The sequence below is a fragment of the Cornus florida genome, unplaced genomic scaffold (assembly GCF_030987335.1).
Source record: "Cornus florida cultivar Cherokee Brave unplaced genomic scaffold, ASM3098733v1 CherokeeBrave_3.0.0_Hap2_Chr04, whole genome shotgun sequence".
Lineage (NCBI taxonomy): Eukaryota > Viridiplantae > Streptophyta > Magnoliopsida > Cornales > Cornaceae > Cornus > Cornus florida.
In genome coordinates, this window is record NW_026775574.1 from 74820507 (window position 1) to 74845178 (window position 24672).

At 34.7% G+C, this 24672-nt stretch overlaps 1 long non-coding RNA gene across 1 annotated transcript; it reads right to left on the reverse strand.

Annotated features, from left to right (window-relative positions):
• Positions 1-7379: 7379 nt before the first annotated feature.
• On the reverse strand, positions 7380-11321 carry LOC132302266 (uncharacterized). The gene is made up of 2 exons (XR_009480796.1): positions 9946-11321; positions 7380-7663 (listed from the first exon to the last, which is right to left on the reverse strand). It is a non-coding gene; the product is annotated as an uncharacterized LOC132302266 (long non-coding RNA).
• Between the last annotated feature and the right edge of the window lie 13351 nt (positions 11322-24672).

Genomic DNA, 24672 nt, shown 5'->3' on the forward strand with positions numbered 1-24672 from the left:
GACGTCTCCCCCAAACTTGGAATCAACAACCTATTTTAATAACCACACTAGCAAACTTCATCAAATATCAAATGGGATAAGAATAATCAAGCATTCTAAGGCAATATATCACAAGATGAAAGAGAGATATGAGATCAAGCCCTAACTAAAGCATAAAGTATGCATAACTACACATAAGGGCACAATGGTGAAAAGTTTTTATATTTTTCATTTAATGATGCAAGTATATACAAAATGCAAGAAAAACAAAGAATAAAATACATGAACAAAATACAAAAGTAAAAATAAAGAAAACAAAATGCAATGAAAGAATATATATAACGCAAGAAATGAAAAACAATATGTACAATGCAAGTATATACAAAATTTTCTTACCTTTTTTTTCATTTTCATTTTTTTTTTTTTTTATGACATAACAAGTATGTACACACACACAATAAAAATGTAAAGAAATAAAAATGTAATAAATAAAAATGCAATGAAATAAAGAATGCAATTTTTTTTTTTTTTTAAATTAAAATTTAAAAATTAAGAAAAATTAAAAGTTAAAGTTAAACAAAATATTTTTGGATTTTTGGAAATAAGATAAAATGAAGCAAAATAAAATAGAATAAAATAAAAATTTTTTTTTTTTTTTTGAAAAATAAAATAAAATAAAATAACTAAAATAAACTAAATAAAATAAAAGAAATATTTTTGGGATTTTTGAAATATAAACAAAAATTAAAATAAAAGTAAAAGTAAAAATAAATTTTCAAAACTTGCAGACATGTTCGATCGATCAAAGAAACTTTTCGATCGATCTGACAGAGAGTGATTTGGATGCAGGTTTTTGAGGTTCAAAAATTTTCTAAGTGTTGGAACTCAAGATCGATCCAATAATGAAGTTGGATCGATCGAAGAACTTTAGTTCGATCTAGGAATATTTTCGATCAATCTGACAGAGAGCTGAAATATGCAGCTTGATGCAAGCTCAAAATTTTTCTAAGTGTCAAAACTTAAGATCGATCGAACTTGGAAACTGGATCGATCGAAGGTCTTCTAATCGATCTAACAAAGAACTGAGATCCCAAATTTTCCTTGGATCGATGAGACAGAGAGTGATTTGGATGTAGATTTACTATATGAATGAAGTTCGATCGATCGAACTCTAATTTGAGATCGATCGAACTTATGCAAAATGCTCAATTTCAATATGAAAGTGCATGCAATCCTTATCACAGTTCCTAGCAATGTATATGAACCCAAAACAAATATTTAGGCTTCACAAGAAATGAAATACAAAAAGAAATGATGGAGGAATAGAATTGTGAAACTCTACGAATACTAGTGTTTAACGTCTCTAGCAAGACGTTGGGCCAACTCACTAATAAAAAGAATCAAAAACTGGATATGAAACATCCTTATTGATCCTCTTTTCACTTTTCTCATTTAATGTCCCACTTACAACAATGAAATCATCCTCCAAAAGAATGACTTGAAAAGAAATGAAAGAGATGATATTGCTCCTTTCATCCACGGTCTTGAAAACAAAATCAATCATGGTTAGCCTTGCCTCATTTTTATGCTCTTGAAGTGTTTTCAAAGAATCACTTCCTATGTGAATTGGCAAGTCAATGTCTTTCAAAAACTCATTTGGAATATCAAAAAACACCCTCTCTTCATCCCTCTTCATTTCCTCAAAAATAACCATCTCCTCACCTTCCAAGTTAGCTAAGGAATCCATTAGAGAGTTCACTTCATTTTTGGAGCTTTCAAGGTCAAAACCACAATTTTTATATATTTCAAAAAGACATTCCTCAAGAGGGTCATTGGAGATAATAGAAGGAAGGCCCTCTTCAACAAGTTCCTCCTCCTTTTCTCCTACCTCAAGTGTGGTAAACATCTCCTCACTATCTAGAGTAGCAAGGTTATAGATAAAATCATAATCAAAAGAAGGAAAATCCTTATTAATCATGTTATGCTCTATTGGATTAGCCACTAACTCACTTGCCACTTCTTCCTCTATACAAGATAGAGTGCTAGGCATTAGCTCACTTGTTTCATCCTATTCACTCTCATTATCCTCATCTATATACATTGAAGTTCTTGCTATTTTTTTATTTGCCTCTTCCTCCTCCTCTTAACGAGAAAGAGTACTTGCAATTTGCTCAACTTGAGCTTCAAGCTTGGCTAAAGTTTGAGAATGAGAATTAATAAGTGGAGTTTGTGAAATATGCACATCAAGTAAAGCTAACAATTTTTCTTCAAATCCAGGTGAGTACCTAGAAGGTGGTGGAATTGGTTCTTCATAAAATTGTGGTGGAGGGCAATAGTCATAAGAAAGATTAAATGAGTGATCAAGTCCATAATAAGATGATGCATGAAATAAATTGGACTCAATCTCATAAGGATTAAAATATGATGGAGGGGCATAAGGTGAAGGGATATAATTTCCCCCCAAACTTGGATCAAACAATTCCTCCATTCACAATTAAAATCCAAATGCAAGAAAATATTGGCCTCAACAAAGGCCTGTGCTTGGACTTAAAATAAAGTAATGAAATAAGTTTCAATAAGGGCTATCACAAGCATGCAAAGAAGTGAAACAATTAAAATACAAGAGTTTAAAGAATTGCTCACAACGGTCCTTAAGCAACTTCAAATTTTAATATTAGCTTTAAGCTTCAATGATTGCTTCAAGTTCCAAAGTTTGCCTTCCTTATAGTCAAGTACCTAATTGAACAAATAATAATGAGAACAAGAGAAAAGAATATACAATGAAAAATAAAATAAAAATAGAAGCAATCGAATGAACACTATTGTCTAGTTTAATTCCAACAAAATCGTTAATCCCCAGCAATGGCGCCAAAAACTATGGTCGTCGTCCTACCATAAGCTTAAGAGTGTGCATTAAGGCGAGGGCCAAGAGTTTTACATTTATAGAAGCCATTACTACCTTTCACTATAAATATAGCTAGGGAGAGTAGGGATCGTCCCAAGGGATTATACGTGTTGGAATTTAACTTCAACTCTAATGTACTAAATGATTGCAAAGAGAGATTGATTGTTTGATTAAACTAGAAATCAATTAATGAAAATGCAATTAAAATAAACTAATGAGAGATAGGGATTTAAGAGATATGAAGAGAGGTCTTAGGGTGTTGGAATCACCACTAAGCTCATGTAATTAACCACTTGTTTTCCATTAATGGGGAATACATTATTGTGAACAAAATGTGACTACAAATTGCAATATTAAGCATGAGCCATCTAATTTATATATGAATTGTCTACCTAAACTAAGTGTAACACAACCCATCAATTTTAAGCATGACCCATCTAAGTAGCAACAATTGTAGCAGACATAAATCTAGAGAATCATAGAATTTGCAATATTAAGCATAGACCATCTAATTTATATATGAATTGTCTACCTAAACTAAGTGTAGCACAACCCATCAATTTTAAGCATGACCCATCTAAGTAGCAACAATTGTAGCACACATCAATCTAGAGAATCATGGAATTTGCAATAATAAGCCATGGAATATCTAAGCAAGCATAGATTGTCTACCTACCTACAAGTATGAATTAAATTGTAGAACAACCCATCAAGTATAAGTATAAACCATCAAATTAATTGACAAACCCACTCAATGAAACCCCATGCTTTGCCATCACTAGATTTTCAATCAACCACACATAGACATGCAATTAATATAGAAATACTAGTGTAGAGATTAATTCCCAAATAATCACACATAAGATAACATGTAATCAAATAGAGAATCAATAGAAAGATTTAATCCATATGAATCATGTAAGAAATAATTCCAAATTTAATCACACATAGACATGTAAATAAACTAGAGAATTAATAGGAAGAATTAAACTATAGAAATCATAGAAATATATCAAGATTTATGAAATTCACAAGGCTAGAGCACTAATCACAGCAATATATATATAAATCCCCAAAAATAGAAATACAAGGGTTTAGATTACACAAGACTTAGGGCTCATCCAAGCCCTAAGTGTAGATCTAGCTAATCATGGAGGAGGTGGATGTGGTCATGGAATCAAGCTCCAAATATGGCTCCATCTTCTTCTTCTTCTTCTTTGAATCTCTAGAGATGGAGAGAGAGAGATAGGTCTAGAGATGGATCTTGAGATGTACCTCCACTTCCCTCTTTTCTTCTAACACTAATCTTTAACTTTGCTAGAGAGAGAAATATAAAATTACAACGTAAAAATAAAAAGATAAAAGCTTCTTTACAAATGGGTCTCTTTCCTTTATATAGAAAGTCATTTTCTTAGTCACTAAGTCAGGAATATAGCCCCAAAAATATCTAATCCCGTACTATGTGATAGGTGGACTTTTGGGTGTGCACGGAATAAGATAGCTCGCTGCCAGCAATGTTCGATCGATTAGAGAAAAGTTCGATCGATCAGAGAAAAGTTCGATCGATCAGACTTTAATCGATCTCACTTTTCTGATCGATCTCACGATCGATCTCACTTGGTAGCTTTTCAGGATCAGCCTCTTTTTACTCCAAATCAGCCTCCTTTTGCTCCGAATCCTCTCTAAGACTTAGTTTGACTTCAAAAAAGCCTTAAGAAACAATTTTTAGCCCATTTTAACATTATTGACCTGAAATAGATAAAAACACAAATAAGTGCTAAAACGGGTAAATAAGATAGATAAAGGTCATAAAATACTCAAGCTTAAGGGGTTTAAAAGTGTACTTTTCAGTGCTCATCAGTAGCGAACATCATAAAAAGACTAACATAGGGTCGGCGACTAAGTGTATTTGCCACTACATTCGCTTTCCTTGGATGGTATTGTATAAAGAAGTGGTAATCTTTCACAAACTCTAAACACTTATGCTGTCTTATATGTAGCTCCTTCTGCATGAAGAGATACTGTAAACTCTTATGGTCATTAAATAGTCTGAAGGACTCTCCCAACAGATAATGCCTTCAAATGCGTAAGGCAAAGACCACAGCTGCTAACTCCAAATCGTGCATCGGATAGTTAAGCTCATAATACTTAAGCTTACGAGACCTATAAGAAATCGATCGCTCCTCCTGCATTAAAACACATCCTAGACCTTACAAAGAAGCATCTGTGTAGACAAGAAACTCTATCCCTCTTTGGGGAGTGGCTAGAACAGGTGTAGAAGTCAACTTATTCCTTAGTGTGTCAAACGCAGTCTGACAATGCTTATCCTATACAAATGGTAAACCCTTCTTAGTCAGATAGGTGAGTGGTCTTACTACCTTTGAAAAACCCTTGGATGAATCTGCAATAATATCCTGTCAATCCCAGAAAGCTATAAATCTTAGTGGGTGAGGTAGGCTGTCCCCATTCTAAAACAGTTGGGACCTTAGCTGGATCCACCGTTATCCCCTTCTCTGACACCACGTGACCCAGAAACTTCACTTCTTGCTGCTAAAAGTCACACTTTTCAAACTTGGCATACAACTGGTGCGCACGAAGTGTCTGCAACACTATACGAAGATATCTAGCATGGTCCTTCTCTGACTTAGAATAAACCAGAATATTATCGATGAAAACAATTATGAACTGATCTAAGTAAGCCCTGAAGACCCTGTTCATCAAGTCCATAAAGACAGCTGGCGCATTAGTCAACTCAAAAGGCATGACTCGAAATTCAAAAAATCCATATCTAGTGAGAAATGCTGTTTTAGGAACATCCTACTCCCTAACTCGAAGCTGATGATAGCCAGATCACAAATCAAGTAGCTCCCTTTAACTGATCAAATAAGTCGTTAATCTTGGGCAAATGATACTTGTTACGAATAATAATATTGTTCAACTCCCTGTAATCTATACACAGGCGAAGTGAGCCACCATTCTTCTTCACAAACAACACTGGTGCCCCCCAAGGTGAAGTACTTTTACAAATGAAACCTGGCTTAGAAGTTACTAAATTTAATCCTTCAGCTCTCGCATTTCTATTGGTGCCATCCTGTGTAGTGCCTTGGCAATAGGTGTAGTGCCTGGAGCTAGATCAATCACGAAGTCTATCTCTCGACTCAGTGGCAACCCTGGAATCTCTTTAAATACGTCTGGAAATTCCTATACAATCAGTATATTATCTAGTGCTATAGTAATCTCCCCCTCAGACTCCTCCTTAATATACAATAAATGAGTGCTCGATCCCCTATTAGAACGTGGCATAGCAATAATATACATATCCTGACCCGGTATCGCAAATACAATAAACTTATCGTGACAATTAACCTGAACATGATAGTGAGATAACCAATCCATCCCAAGTATCACATCATAAGAATGCATGTCCAAGACCAATAGGTTGGCTAAAAATCTAAGTCTACCAATATCTAGTGTCACAAGCCCAACACTTTTATGCCAAATAGAAGTAACACCTATAGGTGTACCAATACTACAAGGTTGATCACATAACTGTGTAGTAATCCCAGATAATGCAACAAATGAACTATATACAAATGAATGCGTAGCATCTGTATCAAACAAAACATGCCCATATCTATCGTGTATAGGAAACATACCCTCAATAGCCTGAGGAGTCTGAACGTCCTGTGGTATGTGGTTATACATCCTACCATAATGCAACTGCTGCGATGCTTGTCCCTGTAGTGGCAGTGGCGCTGGTAAAACCAGGAACACCTATCCCTGATGAACTATTCTCATATCGGTGGAGCCTAGGCTCCCCTTTGTGAAAGAACTCCTAGCCTTTTCCCAAGAATTAGCCTGAACTACAGGTATTGGTACAGGTGCCTGCTGAACATGTGGCTGATTTTGAAGTGCAGCTGCTACGCCTGCTGTTACAGCCTAAGCAATAATGTCAGTTAGCTGATGAGGATACTTTAAACCTCTACCCTGATGTTGGTCCTAACCCTGAGACTCCAGGGTTTGCTGTTCCTCCTCCTGAATTATAGGAACCTATTCCTTATCCTTTTGAAACAAAGGCCATTATTGCTCCTCTACAATCTGCTGATGTCGTAAGAGATTCTGCTACCTACGCACTGCTCTCCTTTATTGCCTTGTTCTCCTAACCCACTCTCTTTCCTATCTTCTTCCAATGTTAACCATTCAGTTAACATCGAAAGGTAGACGTCAATATATATCTAAAGAAACATAAAGGAATATAATGAACCCTAAAACTTAGGCTCTAATCAAAAGAATACACTACGCGAAAGTCTTATAACGAATGAAACCCTAGAAACACTTGAATCTGGAGTGCTTTGATACCAAATATGATACCCCCTAATTTCGAAACACGGGTTGATCAGGTCCGCGCACAAAATCAGGGAATATCAGCCAATCAATAATAAACAAACATAGAATAAAAAAGAAATGACGATAAAATAAATAAATATCGCTGAAAGAGAAATCTAAAATAATAATTAAATAATGAATCTTCTGATAACGTAATCTCCAATAAATTTTCTTTATAAGAATAACCTCCAAAGTACAACTTGGGAATCCATACAATGTGGACCCCTAATAAAAATCCCAAACCAATAGATGAAATAAATAAGTGTCTAACTCAAAAGTAATAAATAATGATGAAAAACATAGTGGAGGACCTACGCCGATGACACCAGAAGAGTGATAAAGACTGACCTCTGTTCTGCACGAACTAACTTTACATCTGGAACTGTCGATGACCTGAAAAGATAACAACAAAGGTGGGTCAAAACCCATAAACAAGCCCTTTCTACTACGTCCCAAACAGAGACCCGATAAACGATACATCCTAGTCCGACTCATGCAATATCTATGCAGGTCAATATACATAAGTATACACACTATAGATTTTCACTGGATCATAAGACAGCCTCAACTGGATAGTAGGTCTCATGCAAGCACACACAAGGTGGTCATGAATACCTCTTTTACCAGGGCACACACATCCCTATAACTAGCTACTCATCTCATCTGGCAATATACGCTAACCCTAGCCATCGATCCTGAGATCTTAAGCTCGTATCATGGTACACTCTCAAAATATACATATGTAAGTAATTATAGCCATATCTTGACAATGGCACAATCTAAAGTCATAACTATATCCTGACAATAATATAATAAAAAGTATGAGTCTAGGCTTATTAGCCAGCTCACATAAGTATCAGCAAGCCATATCCTAATAATGGTGCTTCTAAGACATTATACATGTATATACAAATATGTATATTTAAAAATTCACCTATATTAATATTAGAATTTATCCGAATATTTTACCATGCAATTAACTTATAATGTAAGTAAAATTATTTACGTTAACTTATACATGATCAATTGTCATAGCAACAACTATAGAAATAAATATAACAATACGAGCTATTAAAAAAAATAGCATAACAGTACTTTAACATACAAGTAAGGCCATGTATCGTTACATGTACGATTTACATTATAATATCCTCTAAGATAATTTCTATAACAAGGTGACCGTCAATATTTATTAAATAAATAACTTGCAACTTAAAAAAATTCCATTATATTACACCATACCCGTACAGTAGTTATTATATAATTAAATCATATTAATTAACTTATAATGAACTCAGAGTCTGGAAATAACAGTAGCATAATAATAAAAATAGTCACATGGTATAAAACTATGCAAACAGACTGTGTAAATGCCCAATTCATGGTCCACCCATGATGCCATTGAATTTCACACAACCCAACAGAACATCTCATTTTGTGATGCCACCGCAAATCGCAAGACCCGCCAAAAAGAATAGTAGCAGCCATGAGTAGTATTGTCGCAAGACCCACCCAACAGAAAATCAAGAATTAAGAATATATATAAAGATATATGGTTAAGTGCAAAAAAATTGTGCAAAAGTAGTTCCTATTTTTTTAAAATGTGCATATTAGTCCATAAAATTCAAAAAAAGTGTAAATAAGCACCTCTGATCATTTTTTTGACCAAAATTAAATATAAAAAATCCTATTTTACCCTTTTAATTTCTATTTTGCCCTCACGCATATATGGCTCAGCTGGTACTAGCTAAACGGCTCGACTCGCCGTAGATGTGACTTGATTCTCACCGGAAAAATGAATTTTTTAGAGTTGGCGTTGCAGTCCAGGATGTACAAAGGCTCTAGAATTCTACCTAAGGTCTATGTGAATGGACCAAGAATTGCAATGACGATCCATCGCAAGGACGAGCAGCAAAGATAATGAGGTAGAGCACGGAGAGGATGATGATGATGATGATGATGGAGATGAAGAGGAAATGGAAGAGGAAGGAGAGACCGCCTAAAAATACATCAGTGATCAGTGTGAAAGGCATGTAATTCTGACTTTGATCACCCCTGGTTTTAAGCTTCTCAATGCATTTTGGTAGAATACAATACAAGTTAAAGGTAATGACTGAAATATGTTTTGTTAAGTAAAAATGTAAAAAACAGAGACGCTTAATCTACTAACAGAAACCATCAATTAAGCCATGAGCATAGCATATGACTCCAAATTTCACAACCAAAAGACACTGAACTCTTGGAGCTCTAATTTCCCACTCACCACCATCAATGTTCAAACATATGCTAGCAAAAACAAGAAATAAAGAAAACATACTTAACCAAAAGTAAGACAAATCCAATTCACCCAAAAACAGAGGGAAAACTATATACTACTCTTTAAGTCGCGAACGCCTCTTTGACCTCCGGCGGTGGCTCCGCCTCGCTGATCTTGAACTTCCGGTTGAAGTACCCAAACATCTTGTAATTGTAGCTCCCCATTTCTTCAACTCTCTCACCTCACTTGAACAGAGCCACAAAATCCCTCTATTTATGCCATGCACAAACTAACCTATTCATTCACAAATCCCTCTATTTTTGCCTGGTGTATTACGGTCATCAAATCGCAATTAAATGGAAAAAATCGATTTGATGATCAGCTTCTTAAGGAAAAGTGGGTGAAAAGTAATACGAACCCCTTTCTCGCGGTTCCACCGCTGATCTCGCCGCCGTATCAATTCATCTTGTTGCCACCGTCTCGCCACCTACGGTCCCTTCACCTTCACCGACGCCGGACAACACAACTTCACCGGACACAGCACCATCTTTGTCAACGGCGGCAATACAGAGACCACCTTCTTCATCAACATCACAAGGGCCAGAAATCAGTGCTCACCGTGGGATCCTCCTCACCGAGCACTGCTTTGCTCGTTTGCAACAACCGCTTCTTCATCGCGAATCGTCGTCCTCTTAATTTACCGCCATCGAAATTCTTGTTCCCCATTTCAAAGACCGGTCATCGTGGGGTCTCTCGAAGGCTTCGAAGAGGGAAGCCTCCATTTCCATCACCATCCGAACCAGTCGTGCTCATCGCCGTTCCTCCGTTGCGGTCGATCCTCATCGCCGTCCCCGTGGCTGCAGTACTTTCCCCTTCGCAGAGACATATATATAATATATCTTATATATATATACACTACACCCAAGTACCTCTATTTGGCTACAGCTCAATTTTTTTTTTTTTTTTATTTTATTTTTTTGATAAGTTGGTAAAAAGGTCGTTTTACATGGCCTATATTTATAGTTATTAATTTATTCAGCTGAAGTGAGGATATTATCATTATTTTACACCACACAAGGACTTATTTGCACTGAATTAATAGTATATGAGTTTTTTTTTTACCACACAGGAATCGATATGCACAATACCGACAGTAAAGGGAGGTTTTTTGCACTTAACCCTAAAGATATACAAATATTAAACCACCTTAACCCATCACTGACTTTCCAAAATAAAACCCTTTAGGAAATAGATTTCAACATAGCATCTATTTATATATATCAAGAATATATACATTAATTTCACCCAATAAAGACCTGATTGAAACATGTAATTAAAGACTTTCTTTTCTGTAATTACACCCTATAGTAGAAGAAGACTTGCCGTTTAGAGTCTTTGGGTCGAAACGGTACACCATTAATCACCGATTTTCCTTGATGCAGGCGACTTTCGAGTCACCGCTAACTACCCTTACTGCTCCGGTCTCATAAATCTCCATTTTCTTTCTCCCTCTTTCCTCTGTTTCTTTCCTCTCTTTTCTCCCTCTTTCTCTCGGCTTTTTTTTTTGGCCGTCGCTCATTTTTTGTTCTTTCCTTTCTTTCCCTTAACACCCAGTTCTGCCAGAATATAACCTATATACATGTATATGATGTGATTGAACTAACCTATTTCTAACCTATACACTAGTAGGCCCACCATAACACCACTAATCACAACTAACTAATACAAACTAATCCTAATAACAATTAAACTTTCACAGCACCAAATGACACGACTGTGTCATTTAATAGTTAAATAAATAGTCATTATATAGTTAATAATATAATAACTAAATAATACCACCAACGGATTATACCTTTATATATATATATAAAATGACACCAATAAACATATACAATTAACTAAAGAATTTCTACTAAAAAATTAACATTTAAACGACAAATAAATAATATCCTAAAATAAATGCACAACAAATTCAAATAGCCACATGGATAAATAAAATGAAATCAAATAATAAAAAAAATAAAACCTTGGAAAATTTAGAGGTATTACAAGTTTTGACCTTTGGGATCATCGTGAGTGCTCGAGAATAATTCTCAACACTTATTCTTTTGGGAGATTGGTATTGTTCCAGTGAAGACCATGTCGTCTCCTTTTTTCTTTTTCAGACATTTTCCTTTTTCGTCTTTTTCCCCTTTTGTCACATTTTTGGTGTAACCTCACTTTTTTGCTCGGAGTTGATTTCTGACTTCACATACCTTTATTCTATGTGGTTTCCACGAAATACATATCTTTACTTTTGTAGAAAAATACTATGGTTGTTTCCGGTGTTCATAAGGGTATGGATGCAAAGTTTTTTCAGAGACATTCTTCTTTTTTGGGGTGTTTTTCATTTATTTCGGGGATTTTTAAGAAAATATTTTTAGAAGATATTTTCTTTTTCGGCAGTTTTGCAATTATCCTTTCTTAGATGGGCCATTGTGTAATTAATGAAAGTTATTGTAAAATGCCTCATTTTGAGCCTGGATCATTGTACGGGATTCATTTTCACATTTCGTCGAGTCATGTACACTTAGGATTTCCTTCCGATCGTTTTCGCCAGTTTTAGGGTTTTTGAAAAAGTCAACTTTTTCCCTTCTTCCTTCCTTTCTTGGCTAGCCATCCATGGCAGCCCTTGGGTTGCCACCCTTCTTTCTTCTTTTCCATTTTCTTCCTTCTTGAATTTTGCCGTAGTGCTTTACCGTTTATCGTATGCCTTGGCGAGGCGGTCCTTTCCCCCTTATTAGAAGATGGTTTTAACCATTTTTGAGTTTGGGTTTGAATTTTCATGGTGCCTCAAAGGTGATAGTTGCTTCCCTCGTTGTCCCCGACAAACCCCAGAAGTATCGTAGGATTCGGAGCAGTTCCGTTTTGTTGGGGATTTGAGATTTCATCTCAAAGTGAGGTAAGGGATGTTATAGGTTTATATAATTGTTGTATTGATTGTTTTATAAGTTTATACAACTTGTATGCATGCTTATGTATTTTATTTAGAATTTAATTTAATTATTTTTTTTTGTATAAGATTTAATTCTCATGGTTGTATATAGCTTATAATTAAATTGTGGTATACTATTAAATTAGGTCTTGATATGTTTATTAACATATATTAAATTGAGAGTGTTTGAATAAGTATTGAAACTTTTATTTAATCTTTCACTTGTATGAAAATTTAATTCACATGGTTGTAACTAGTATGGAATCAACTTGTAATGTGATATTAAATTAGGCCTTGGTATATTCTTTAATATATGTGAATTTGAGAATATTTGGAGTTCCTCTAAAATCTAGAGAAAATTAATAAATTAGATTAATTAATTTTATTTTAAGTGTTCTAATCACTTAATTGAATTTTTAACTTGATATTGTTGATGAGCATACTATATTCTTTCATATATATTAAATTGAGAGTATTTGAATAAGTTTTGAAACTTTTATTTAATTATTTTCTTGTATGAAAGTTTAATTCTCATGGTTGTACCTTGCATGATAGTAACTTGTAATGTGATGTTAAATCAAGCCTTGACATGTTCTTTAACATAGCTTAATTTGAGAGTATTTGGATGAGATTTAAAATCTAGAGACCGATTCTAGTGCATTAATGACTTAGTCATGTATTTGACATTGATTGAATGTTTAAATCATGATTTCAAACTTATATTATATTCATGAGATTATGTTTTCGATATTGAAATAATATTGTTATAGCGCGTAACGAATCGCACATTGAATATTCGACATTTTAAATGTCACTGTAGACTTGAAACACTAGAACATGACTTGTGCGGTTTCATCTCTACTTGTGCGTGGAAGGCAATTTCTATGCATTATTTAATTTTATATAAGTTTTGAACTTATTTTGGAAACACTTAGGACATCACACAATTTGATATGGCTAGGGTAAGGTCCTAGTACGGGGGGATGAGAGTTCCCTCTATAAATATAGTGTGCACTTGGGTTGTTCCCGGGGATTAGTAGCCCAAAGTAACTGTTAACGTCTAGTGCGCACTAGGGTTGTTCCCGTGGGTTAGTAGCCTGATCAACTGCCACGTCTTGGTTTTATTCCTGGATTCGATGTTCCGTTTTTTAATTTCTCGTTTAATTACAAGTTGACAATCAATGCTTAATTGTGACTTGTGATTTTGGTATTTAAAGTTCTAAAATTGCTTTAAAGACTTGTGTAATTTGTATTTCATTTCAACCATTTAAGTAGTTGAGATGATCCCTTAGTTCGCTTTGAAACATAGACGCTAAATGGCATGAACCACTTTAGTTGATTTCGTATTTTAGATTTCAAGTTGATGACTTTGAGAATTTATATCTTGTTGCGTTGTATGGTATGCTTTTATATTGTTTAATTGTATAGGTATTTTGGTTTATGCTAGAAATGTTTTAAAGTAGCTTAAGATGATCCCTGAGTCTCACTTTTGACCTAGACGTTAGGTGGCATAACCTTTTGAATTGTTTCATATTAATATGATAACCTTATAAAATGTTAGGTCATGTATGCTCATTCCCTACGAGTAATGCATGTTAATCACCCCTCGTTGAATGCGACATGTTTCAGGCAAGAAGACGTGGTTTTTGGAATGCACAATATCCCTTGAATGTTTTTGTAGACTTGAAGTATTTAATTCATGCAAATGTTAGCATGAAATGCTATTTTGATTTAAAATGTCAAAACTTATATATTTGATTCTAAATATGTAATGTGTACATAAGTACACCCTTTGAGATGTATTTGACATATATGAGATAAGGCCATAGGTCATGAACATTTATTTTACATTCTAAGTACTTCTACTTTCAAGCCTATTTTATTGAAAAATAGAAAAATGCAATGCTCTAACTCCATTACATTTGCATGGGTGGTGGGAAGTAGGTTTTAACACTTACATAAGATCTCTTCAATCATGTATGAAGTATGGCCAAGGGCCAAACAGTCATTTGAAACCATTTTGTAATTTTGAGTTTCAAATTTTCATTTTAAAGTCAAATTTTGCATCGGGCATTTATGGGGCCCACGGGTTATTTCCGCGCACTTAAAATCACTAAATACGTTTGCATGCATAATCGTTTTAGCCTAGAAATGCATTAGAGTCAAATGAACACTCGGTGCAAAGTTGCTTTTTAAATGTTTTTGACCTAAACTGATCCAGGGGCATTATGGGCATTTCACAGTGCATTTAAATTTTTTTTTCCCTACACAGTTAGGTAGAAAACTTGATTTTAAGGGGGGTTTCTTCTTTGTGTTTTTGCAAAAAAAATCGTTTAAGGGTCCAAATTCAGCCTTAGTTCTGGAAATTTTAGAAAAAAATGCACAACAACTTTTTGGGGCTGCTGTTAGCCATGCGTCTGCCCAGCGCACGCGCGGGGCTTCCCTTGCACTTGCCCGTATGAAAGGGGCTACCTTGTGCCCCCTTTGCCTCTTCGATATTTGAATTTCAAAGAGTGTTTCTCCTTTACCTGGACTCAGTTTTTGGATTTTTGAGCCTAACTTGACTGATTTTCGTCGTCTATCCAACAATATACTCGGTTACACTTGAATCTTTCTGAAAAATTACCAGTTTGCCCCTAGGGCTTTAATTGTCTATTTTTCGTCGTTAGTCTATATTTTCTTCGTCCGGATTCCGAATCAAGCGATTTTTGAGTCTAACTTGATTAGTTTTTCATTATCTATTCATTGGTGTCCTCGGTAACACCCAAATATTTTCAAAAATTACAATTTTTGCCCTTAGGGCTAAACTTTTTCATTTTCCTTTTTAAATTACTTCCGCTTTGCTTTCTTTTGAGTTCCGTGACTTCATAGGAAGTCACGGATGTGTCTTGGGAATGATGTACATTTCCAAAGACGTTGCTTCCATGAAAAAAGACTATATTAAAAAGAGTGTTGTCAATGGGTTACGCAGTGCAGATTGTTTCTACTCATTGAATCTTTCATCATGTGATATACGTCACCAATCAAAAGGTTGGGTAACCTCCGTAGGTGACTCCTTTGGGACTTAGGCCCATCCCCCTCGACACACTCTTGATCTTTTTTTTTCTTTTCTTTTCTTCACAAGCCAACTCTTGGATTTTTCTTCCTTTCTCCTAAATTTTTTCCCTTTATTTTCTTTTTCTTTTTTTCTTCTCTCTATTTTTTTTTTCATTAATTTTTTTACACCCCACCACTTCCTTTTTACCAATCTTATCTCTTTTTTTCCTCCCACAAAATTGAATAATACCTTGTTAGAAAATTTTGGATATAGATTGATTGTTTGTTAGTTATTGTATCCAGATACAATTGTTAGCATATGCTTCATTAGCAACATGGAGATTGAAAGTGGTATTAGAGAGAATTAATAAAAGTCACATGCACGAGCACACATACAAGACTATCACACTAAGTGTAGGTTCAAGCTTAGAAAGCACTTACACTGATTGCCTAGTATACAGTTTCTCAATTATATGTTTTACTTATTTTATTAAAATAGGTGGGGATTGTTGATAAATATTTTAATAAAAGTAAATAAATATATAATAAATTGTTATTCAATTATAATATATTAAAAACTATTAAATTATATTTAATATAATCATTTTATTTTTACTTAATATCATATTAAGTGTGGATAACCGTTATAATTATCATTATATATAAAGAGGAAGACTTCTCATTTTTCTATCAAGGAGTGTTTTATGTATAAGTAATGATGATATAGAGTGAGTGAGACTCTTCTTTCTATTCTATTATCTATCTCTACAACTCTTTCTTGTGTGAGATCGATGTTAACATATACTATTTTACATATTGGGTAACGAGACACATATAGACTTGGACCTAGTCATTGTGTGGTCGTGCACATGGAGGAGACGACGCTACGAGTTGCTTGGGTTGTATATTGGAGTTGACTATTTTTGCCAATACCCACACGAAGGGGAGAAGTATCAGCCTTAGGTCAATGTGTTTATGCATGCCTCAATAATTAGGTTAGTACTTTCTTACATATTTTATTACTATCGTTTTACTTCTTAATTTATATTATTAATTTAATATTAATATTATATTGCTGGATTATTTATCTTGTTAAATTTTTGTTCATATTTATATTCATTTTGTTCATATTGTTGTATTCATTTTATTGAAAGAATTGTAAAGTGTTATTAATGTATTATTCAAAGTTATTCAGTAATGGATTATTATTGATAAGTGCTCAAATGTGACGCATTTTAGCACCTAAGTTAGGGTATTTTAGTCCATTCATCTATCTTACTTTCATGTAGTAGATACTTATTTGTGTTTTTTCCTATTTCAGGTCAATAAAGTTGAAATAGGGTAAAAAGAGCCATTTAACTCAATTTTGGAGCTAAGGAACAAAGTTGGAGAGAAGCCAAGAAAATGCACCAAAGGAGCTTCGATCGATCGAAAGGAATCCCGATTGATCGAAGATGTTTACAATCGATCAAAATAAGGCGGTGCCAGCTCAGCCAAATGGATAAGGCCCAGAAGATATTTTTGATGCCACGTCAGCTTCGATAGATCGAAGCTATATGTTGGATCGATCGAGAATCTTCAATCGATAAAAAATGTTGTTGGCAGTGAGTTGTCTAATTTCCAAGTGCGCCGATTTCTACTTAACTTGTGTAACTACGAATTTCCTCCGATCGTAAGCTATATATCTGACTTGTTCACTACTCTAAGGACCTTTTATTAAAAGGGAATTGAACCATTTTGTAATAAAATCTTTTTGTCTCCAATTTTATTTTATTGTAATTTTTATTTTCTCTCTCTAGAAAAGTTAGAGATTAGGGTTAGAAGAAAAGAGAAGAGTGGAGGCACCAATAACACATCTCAAGATCTACACACACTCTCTCTCTATAATTTAATAAAGAAAAAAAGAAAAAGATTGAGCCATGTTTGGGGATTACCCTTAAGGGTTCCAAGATTATACCCACCTCTTCCATGATTGGCTAGACTTCTCCTTGGGGCTTTGATGATCCCCAAGTTTGTAATCTAAACCTCTATCTCATTCATACTTTTTAGGAAATAATATCTTGTGATTAGTGTTTTAGCCTTGTGAATTTAATGAATCTTGGGTTCTCCTTTGATTTCTATCGATTAATTATTTCTATTGATTCTCTATATGATTACATGTTATCTTATGTGTGATTATTTGAGAATTGATCTCTACACTAGTTTTTTTTATATTAATTGCATGTCTATGTGTGGTTGATTGAGAATCTAGTGATAGCTAGACATAATTTTTATTAGATGGGTTTGTCAATTAATTTGATGGATTATATTTATACTTGATGGGTTGTTCTACAATTTAATTCATGCTTGTAGGTAGGTAGACAATCTTTACTTGATTTGATATTCCATGACTTATTATTACAAATTCCATGATTCTCTAGATTGATGTGTGCTACAATTGTGACTAGTTTGATGGGTCATGTTTAGAATTAATAGGTTGTGCTACACTTAATTTATTTGTCGGTTAAGTAGAAAATTCATACATGAATTTGATGGTCCATGCTTAATATTACAATTGGTAATCGCATTTTGTTCACAAGAATGTTTTTCCCAAATTAGTTGAAAGTGTGTGGTTTGATGAATGAGCTTGGTGGTGATTGTAATGCATCCCAAGACCTCACTTCTTATCTCTAAAATCCTTAACTTAACTTAGTTTATTTTAATTGCATTTTAATTTCCTTGCATCTTAGTTTAATCAATCAATCTCTCTCTTTTGCAATCAATTGATACATTAGAGTCGAAATTAAATTCTAACACGTATGATTTTTGTAGACGATCCCTACTCACTATACTTCATTAGTTATAATAATGGTTTTAATAAATGTAAATTTGACTAAAAAGGCTTCCTAAACCACATTCATATTTTGACCTTGCGAAGCGACCTCTCGCATTACAAAGTCCATTTTCTTAATCACTTAAAGGAAGGGGCGAGACTCATCAATTATTATTTTATTTCGTTATGTAATGCTGAGTTGATTTCTTGTATTTGTGTTATTTTATGAAATATGTGGAATTTTCACAGCAAATTTGCAGTCGCGATATCGGTGTAATAGATTTGGGTGAATATCGGTATAAGCCGATCGAACCGGTCGGTTCATGAAAGTGTGTAACGGTATTGAACCTTTGAAAATGGGTCACGAACCAGACGATACTTCGCGTATCGACTGATATGCAAACCATGATTTCTTTTATAAATTACTCTCTTCCTCGTGTTCACCTTTTCATTTTTATAGGCCTAAAAAAGCATCAAATTTGAAAAGTCAATGTATTATTATTTTTAATAATATTAATTTTACTTTCTTCATAGTTCGCAGTCTCGGTATCAGTCACGGTATCGATCGTGATCGCGGTGTAACGGATTTCAAAGAATATCGATATAAACTGGCTAGTTCATGAAAGTGTATTACGGTATCGGATTATTAAAAAAGAGTTATGTACCGATCGATACGTCGCATATCAGCTCATTCGGCAAACTATGACTTTTTTCCAATGAATCTATAAAAAGTAAACCATCACATCCGTCATTTAACCTTCCTTTCAAAATAAGGTGGTATTACAGACTTAGGCCAAGGGCAAAAATGTTAAAAGAAAAAAAAAAAATAGTTGGAGGTTTAGTTTTTTTTTATTTTTATTTTTATTTTTTAACCTGAAGGTTTAATGTTCAAACATGTCATTTATTTAAAGGTATGTGGGTGTGTTGGCACTAAAAACTGGTAGCTATCTCAGCGATGATGTGGATGAATTAAATAATGACAAGTGGCTTTGACATGGTGCCAATATAAAGTCATTTTGGAGACAATGTGAAGAAGTAAAATGGATTGTACTTGGGGCTGCTATAATTATGGAGATATGGCCACCAAGTTGACAAAGAAGTTGCTATATTTAAGGAGTGTGAAGTTGACTTATTCAAATAAGGTAATATTGGGTCAGCAAGAGAAGTGTAATGGGCCTAATACATTACTTCAAAATAGAAACTAAAGGCTTCAGTTAAGGGGAGTCAAAGATAAGGGATGACATGTGTCATGTAAGGAGAAAATTAGGCTACAATTTGTTGGCCTAATTTAATTTCAAAAAGGAAGGAATCAAGGGTAGCAAAGATTTTCTAGCAAAATGGTAGGAAAATAAGTTGAGAGAAGATTATATAAATAGAAAAGTTTGTATTCTTTCCAAACCATCCAGCACCTCCCACAAAACATGAATCAAAATTCATTCAATTGACTCTACGTTATCTTATCAAATTCTTTATTTCTTTTGTCCAAATGGCAATTTTCATTCAAAAAAACTAAGTTCCAGTAACTTACTCTTCTTTTGCAATGCTTTAATTATGCTATTTACATTATTAGTCATTTGTTTCATGCAAATGGATTCAATGGCCAATTTGTGATCAAATTCGCGTCATGTTAATTCGGCCAGTTTATTTCATTCCTTTACTTTCCATGCAATTTCCATTCTGCCAGTTTTAATTAAGCTATTTCAATTCAAAATGTTTTAAATTCAATGGCAATTGATTAAATTCTTGTCACTGCATTTTGTTGGCAATCGATTAAATTCTTGCCACTGCATTTTGTTTTACTGTATTTCTTTTAATCAATTTCCATTCTGCCAATTTTAATTATGCATATTTCAATTCAAAGTGTTTTCAATTCAATGGCAATTGATTAAATTCTTGTTATTCCTTTTCATTCAGCCACTTTTCTTTACAGTCAAGTTAAATTCAGCCCTTTCATTCTAATTTTCTTCAGTCTTTGTATTTTTATTTCTTTTACCACCTAGATAAAAAGTACTTGCATCAAGATATAAAAGAACTTTGTTGAGAGTTCTTACTAGTCTCTCTCCAACATAATCGCCTGAAAGTCAGCCACGAAAAAAGGGATAGGCTGGTGTTCATTTCATAATCTTAGGTATTTTATACAAATACTCTGGCAAGCCCGCAAAAATTCATCAACCAGCGTAAGACCAAAAAACCGCGCGAACACGTTTTGGCACGCCCGGTGGGATACTAATAGGTGTTAGAAGAAGCAAAAATGCCACGACTTATGAAAAATTCAAAGGTCGTAGCCACTGAAGAAGATCTGAAAGAAGAACATCAGCCAGTTCAGGTAGGTAGCTCTACCTTGGGCCCTGTGGATGAACTAGCTATACCATCAAAAGTATCAATGGTTCAAACACAGGTGTGCTCTCTGTTAGAGGTGATGAGAAGAATGAGTGCAAGTCAAAATCACCTATATGAAACAATATCTTAGCTTTCAGCCGCCATTATAAATAGTCCGGCTTAGGCTGGGAGCTCCAGCAATTAAGAATCGGGCACTCAGCCGATTTCATCACAGGTTGTTCAGCCGGTAGCAACCAATGGTTCTACTTCAACCAAATATAATGGCTAATCAGCCACAAGGCTGGTCGAATTATTATCAGTTGCCAATGGTATATTAGCCGGGACTCGGGGGGCAGCCGATGGCTAAGCAGCCACAAGGATGGCCGAATTATTATCATTCGCCAATGGTATATCAGTTTAGACTCGAGGGGTAGCCGATGGATAATTAGCCGCCAGTGGTAAATCAATCGCAACAAGAATGGCCAGAATATCAACCTGTTGCTTCAATACCACAACCTTCGATATTCAGGGGGTAGCCAATGGCTAATCAACCACAAAGCTGGCCGAATTATAATCAGCCACTAGCAAAAAATTAGCCACCAGTGGTATATCAGCCAAAACCTTTGGTACTCGGGGGCAGTCGATGGCCAATCAGCCGCAAATGGTAAATAGCTGCTAGTAGTCAATCAGGATCGACTGGTCGTTGATCATCCTAATTAGCTAACGACGGTCGATAATGTTCAGGTGGCTAATATTATTAAGCAAGAATATGGTAATGGTCTTAAGAGAATAGGCCGACCAATGTACAAAAAGCCAAAATTAGCCACATCCAACACTCGAGCATTTATCGTATCGGCTAAAAATGAAGCGGATGATAAAGTCATGGGGGTCGACAATGATCTTTTCGTAACAGGTAGTAATGTGATCGACCAGGCCCCCAAAGGGAAGGTTGATAAAGGGAATCAGCCTAAGGTTGCCGAGAGGACACTATCAGCCATTCCAAATGTAAAGGCTCTCATACAACACGGTTGCTGCCCTGAATGGAAAGGATCAAATCAGCCATATTACCAGAATGCTTGGCCAAGAGTGGTATCTAATCCTCAGCCAGAACCATCATTGGCTAAGAGAATTCTTTTACCTCTTTGACCTCAACCGAATTTCAAGAAAAGAAAGCGGCAATGGAAATTAAAAAATGTTAGGTTAAAGAGAAATCTGTGGAAGAAAATAAATCGGCCATTTAATGAAAAAAAAAAAAACGTGGCCGATACAGTGCTACATGAAGAGAATCTTATTTTGTTCAAAAGAACAAATAAAATGGGGTGACCAGTATGGGCCACAATGAAAAGAAGTCTGGCTAATGGGTTAATCAGAAAGATATTTTGGTCGAGGATAATGCTTCATCGGCCAGCTGTTGAGGTGCCAAATAAAGAATTAAGGAGGAGTTAGACAATTATGGCTGCTGACATTCTGAAAGCTTACTCGGCTGAGAAAAAATAGGCCACAAAAGAAATATTATTCTTGGTATTTCCAGCTGATATAACTGAAATCATTAAAGAAGATGAATATTCAAAAACATGGGATGACGTGCTTTCAAAAGCTCTATGGGAGTATAAAAATTCAAGAGGATCAGCCATTAGAAAAGCTCCATACTGGCAGAATATTATTCTTCCAATAGAGAAGTCAGTTAGATCGACCCAAATGACATTACATAACAACTTGATCCCTACCGATCACGATTATACCTTACTAGTAGAATTAGGAAACTTCAATGGTGAGGTTTATCATGGATTTATAAATGGCCGATACCTTGAGGGGTGTCAACCAGCTCTGTAGGAATAATGGAAGAACTAGGATCGGCCAGTCCTGGCTGACGCAAAATAAAGACCAACTTGAGGTGGTCTGGAAGAAATAAAGTTTAGAAACTCGTAAGCTGCCAGTTTCTTTTCAATACATTTTAAACTTCCAAAAATCTTATCAACCTGAGTGGCCGATAAGACATTTAAAATTTAGGGGGCATTTGTTGGCACCAAAAATTAGCAGCCATCTCAGCGATGACGTGGATGAATTAAATAGTGATAAGTGGCTTTGACATGGCACCAAAAGAAGGTCATTTTGGAGATAATGTGAAGAAATAAAATGGATTGCACTTGGGGCTGCTATAATTTTGGAGATATGGTTGCCAAGTTGACAAAGAAGTTTCTATATTTAAGGAGCGTAAAGTTGACTTATTCAAATAAGGTAATATTGTGTCAGTAAGAGAAGTAAGAGAAGTGTAATAGGCCTAATATATTACTTCAAAATAGCAACTAAAGGCTCAGTTAAGGGGAGTCAAAGATAAGGGATGGCATGTGTCATGCAAGGAGCAAATTAGGCTATAATTTGTTGGCCTAATTTAATTTCAAAAAGGAAGGAATCAAGGGCAGCAGAGATTTTATAGCAAAAAGTTAAGAAAATCAATTGAGAGAAAATTCTATAAATAGGAAAATTTGTAATCTTTCCAAACCGTTAAGCACCACCCACAAAATATGAATCAAAATTCATTCAATTGACTCTACGTTATCTTATCAAATTCTTTATTTTTTTTGTCCAAATGTCAATTTTCATTCAAAGAAACTAAATTTCAGTAACTTACTCTTCTTTTGCAATGCTTTAATTATGTTATTTACATTATCAGTCATTTGTTTCATGCAAACGGATTCAATGGCCAATCTGTGATTAGATTCACGTCATGTTAATTCGGCCAGTTTATTTCATTCATTTATTTTCCATGCAATTTCCATTCTACCAGTTTTAATTATGCTATTTCAATTCAAAATGTTTTAAATTCAATGGCAATTGATTAAATTCTTGTCATTGCATTTTGTTGGCAATCACTTAAATTTTTGTCACTGCATTTTGTTTTACTGCATTTCTTTCGGTCAATTTCCATTCTGTCAGTTTTAATTATGCACATTTCAGCCATTTTTCTTTACAGTCAATTTAAATTCAGCCCTTTTCATTCTAATTTTCTTTAGTCATTGCATTTTTATTTATTTTAGCACCTGGATAAAAAGTCCTTGCATCAAGGCATAAAAGAACCTTGCTGGGAGTTCTTACTAGTCTCTCTCCAACACAATTGCCTGAAAGTCAGCCATAGAAAAAGGGATAGGCTAGTGTTCATTTTATAATTTTGGGTATTTTATACAAATATTCTGACATGCCCGCAAAAATTCATCGATCTGCGTAAGACCAAAAAACTGCGCGAACAGGGTGCAATTGTCTCCACTAACTGTCAATGATATGACCATCTTCAATAATTGGTGCATGGCTGATGGCCCTGTGGATCGACGGCTGTGATCTTATTGTCTTTTGTTGACATAGCCATCTATCTGGAGTCATTCAGTTTGGACTGTTAACAGGGACTGATACCTAAAGAAACTTAATTCTTCTTTTTGGACTGTAACAGGTATTGATTACTACTCTGTCTAAACTTTCTCTATAAATATACAGGGCAAAGTTGTCTCTACACTCCAGGACAAAAAAAAAAAAAATGTCTCTACATCCACAATCACATTCTTTGTTCTCTGTTTCTCCACTCTGCACCGAAGAGGCATGCTAACTAAAGTTCCATCTCTATAGAAGTATATCCCCAACACTGTGAGTCTCTTTCTCTCCTCTTGCCTTCCCCATGCATGCATTTTTTATTTTTATTTTGTAACTATATATATATATATATATATATATATATATATATATATATATATTTAATTATAAGAAAAGAATGTAATATACAATAATTATCACTCAAAGTCTCAGCTAAACAAATTTTAATTAATTATGTTCGCACTATATAAAAAAAGTGGAGGGCACCAACGGGCCATTGGCCTAACGGTATCAGCCTCTTACTTCCCAAAAGGATGTCCGAGGTTCGAGTCTTAAAAGAGATATGTGTGTGTGAGTATCACCTAGGAAAAAAAAAAAAAAAGTGGAGGGCTCTATTTGTTTTTTTTTTTTACATATAT